The sequence below is a fragment of the Mus caroli genome, unplaced genomic scaffold (assembly GCF_978045245.1).
Source record: "Mus caroli unplaced genomic scaffold, Mus_caroli_1 scaffold_6, whole genome shotgun sequence".
Classification (NCBI taxonomy): Eukaryota; Metazoa; Chordata; class Mammalia; order Rodentia; family Muridae; genus Mus; species Mus caroli.
In genome coordinates this window covers 9,480,119-9,483,294 of record NW_028227261.1, presented here as the reverse complement: position 1 = coordinate 9,483,294, position 3,176 = coordinate 9,480,119, and positions in this window count along the sequence as shown.

Genomic DNA, 3,176 nt, shown 5'->3' with positions numbered 1-3,176 from the left:
TGACCAGGTGTCCCCCTAGCTTCAATAAATGTACACTTTTCCAATCCAAGGAAGATCAACTTAATCCTTCCAAGGATAATCTCACACTCATGGTGGAAGTTTAATTGTCTGGCCTGCAGACCCTCTGCATTATGTTCATGACACTAAAGAATACTTTATCTAGCATCACACTGCACATCACTTCCTTGCAACAAGAACAAGGATATTGTCGTGTATTTGACATAACGTTGCTTCTCACCACAGGCATATATATACAGCATATGAGGTTTGGAAATACCCACATGTTCCCAAAATTCACTACATACCCCTATTATGATGAAAAAGCTGACTTCATAGAACAGTGAATGGGCCTGTGGAGGGTGCCATTAAACTGCAGTGTAAGCTGTTGCCTTAAGCCAGCAGTAACTATTGAATACAAATGCCCAGCTGTGGGAACCATAAAGTGATTACTCCATCCACACTGGTCTTCTGCTTCACCCATGCCTTTCTCCACTGCCTGCCTCTCTCTCTGTCTCTTCAGACTGCCTTCTAATAGCTGTCCGTAACACTTTGTTGTTAAACCTCCTTTTTGCCTCCCTGAATAACTTTTATACACTGTTTCATACATTTATTTTCCTCTTCTTTATTATCTATCTATCTATGAGGTACGTTCCAAACAAGTAGGGATTTCTGGTTCTGTCTTCTATCACCAGTGCCAAAAAGAGTACCAGAGTCATAGCCCGACTGACCTGGAGAGTAAAGAGTACCTCTGCCTATGTCATGGATGCTGGGAAACCTGTAAAAGATCTAACAGAAGCTATTTCAGACTTCTGAGCATGTAGCTTCTGTTCTCACCACTCCTCTCTGGTGTTGTGAAATAAAAGCAGAATGGGCTGGTAAATAAATGTGTGATGTGTGGAGAAGAAAGAAAGGGCTTTGCTCAAAGATGAACGAACATGCAGTAAAGGAGACACCTACACCCTAACCTGGCTTACAGCATCTAGGAACTCCTTGAGAAAAACTTCTAAATTTAAAGACAACACATCAGAATGAAAGACAACCAGGGCAGGGATGTTGTTTGATTTTGTTTTCCTCAGCTCTTTAATCGTGCGCTCAGCCAAATCCAGTCCCATCTGTACCTTCCAGCCCATTCTTAAAAAGCAAAATCTCTAGAGAGTTACGTAAGCACTTGTTACTTACTCAAGGCTGGAATACAAACTTGTAGGTTGTTAAAAAGCAGAATCTGAGGGCTAGGGATACAGCTTAGAGGTAGGATACTGGCTAGCCTATCACAATTTGAATTTGATTTCAACCCCTGATAAAATTTAAAAATTCTAAGTCAAATGCAGTGGTGCATGACTTTAATCCTAGCATCAAGAGGTGGGGATAAGCAGATCAAGTTTGAGGCCAGCCTGGTCTACATAGCCAGGTGGAGACCAACCAAGGCTACACAGTGAGACCATGTCTTTAAAACAAAATAAACTAATTTAAAAAAATAGAATCTCAGGGTAATAGCAGGGTTTTTAATTTCCAGTTCCTTGTGGCACTGTGAATGAACCCAGAGCCTTAAATATACTAGGCAAGTGACCAACTACTGAGTTACATCTCCAGTTCTTGTTCTTATTTCTTTAACTAGTTAAATTCATTCTTTGCTGATTACATGAATGCATGCAACACATTCTGACTACTTTTAAACCCCCATACTCTCATCCTATATGTTAATAAGATCCTCCAGTGACTCATTCACACAGTAAAGTGTAGAAAGTACAGATCTAATCGCACATTTGTCAATGCATAAGTCAAAACAAAACAAAACAAAACAAAAAAAACCCCTCCATTTAGCATGAAGATATAAAAACAAGACAGGTCTGGGAGAAGAGCTAAGAGGTACGTCGTTTGCATGACATTCCTAAGTTCCTCAGCTATGTGTGATGGATGAGGTGTTAAAAGGAGAACTGTTCAGGCCTCAGTGAGATGCAGCAATGATGTACACTGGAGAAAGAGCTCAGCTAGGATCCATGCCTGCCACAAAAGCCACCCTAAGAGTGTGTCCACTCTTGCTTGCGGGGGAGTTGAGAAAAAGCAGGGAGAGGACGAGGAAGACAGAAGATTTATCAATCCCCAAAGTTGATAAGTTTTGCCTCAAGAGACAGGCAAAATCAAGACTTTCCAAAAATCTAGCTTCTAGGAAATTAATGAATATCCTCAATTAATTTCAGGATGACCATAGTCGTTAGCTGGTTATCCTGAATCAAGAAAGAAATGTGGGTTTCAACTCAAGACAACCTAAACCCTCTTATCAGCTTTGAAGTTTTTTTCTGGAGTTGCTGGCAAGGAGACTGGAAAAGAGGAAATCCAGACAGAGAGATCTTTGTATATCTTGTGCTCTGGGCAGCAGCATCTTTAGCCTTAACAGCAACTGTATTTTAGAACCGAGAAAGTAAACCTATTTTAGCAGTGCTTCCCCGTCCCCGCCCCTATCCCTGAGTAAACTTCTTGTCTCTTAGTCCTATGGAAGGGGGTTCTCCTTTCGCAGGAGCTTCCTTAAAAAAAAAAAAAAAAAAAAAAAAGTAAGCAGGAAGAAGATACACTTGAAAAGGAAGCTAACAAAAACCAAAGCAAAACCAGAGTTAGGTTTCACTGCAAGGCCCACCGGGGATTTAAAGAGGAAAGGCGAGCTGTATGTGTAATATGCGATGCCACACTGTCCTTTCCTAAACTGTGATGACAGAATTCTGAAATGTCTGAAGTTACTTACATACCTCAGACTGTGGGGGGAGGAAAGAGATAACGGTTTCTTTTCATAGAATAAACAGAATGTTTTATAGCGGCGGTACAGAAAGCCAAAGGTCATTCACTACAACCACTAAGCTGCTTAATCTGGCCTCGCATTGTTATCACAGTTAGGGCCAGAGCCTCTGCACTGACGGTCAGCTATTCATTCTTAGGAAGTCTATATTTAAAAACCTAACGTAAAAAAGCAAAGGAGAATCAATCATACCGTAGAATGAAGGGCAAAGAAATCCATAGACGGATGGACGGGACACCACACACACACACACACACACACACACACACACACACCCTGCTACTCCCCCCGCCCCCCGCACTCCCCCTGATCTCCCCCACTCAAGCTTCAGGTTCCTAATGGTCTGGCCAATCACTGCTGTCTGAGATCTAAGCTTTCTGGTGGGTCA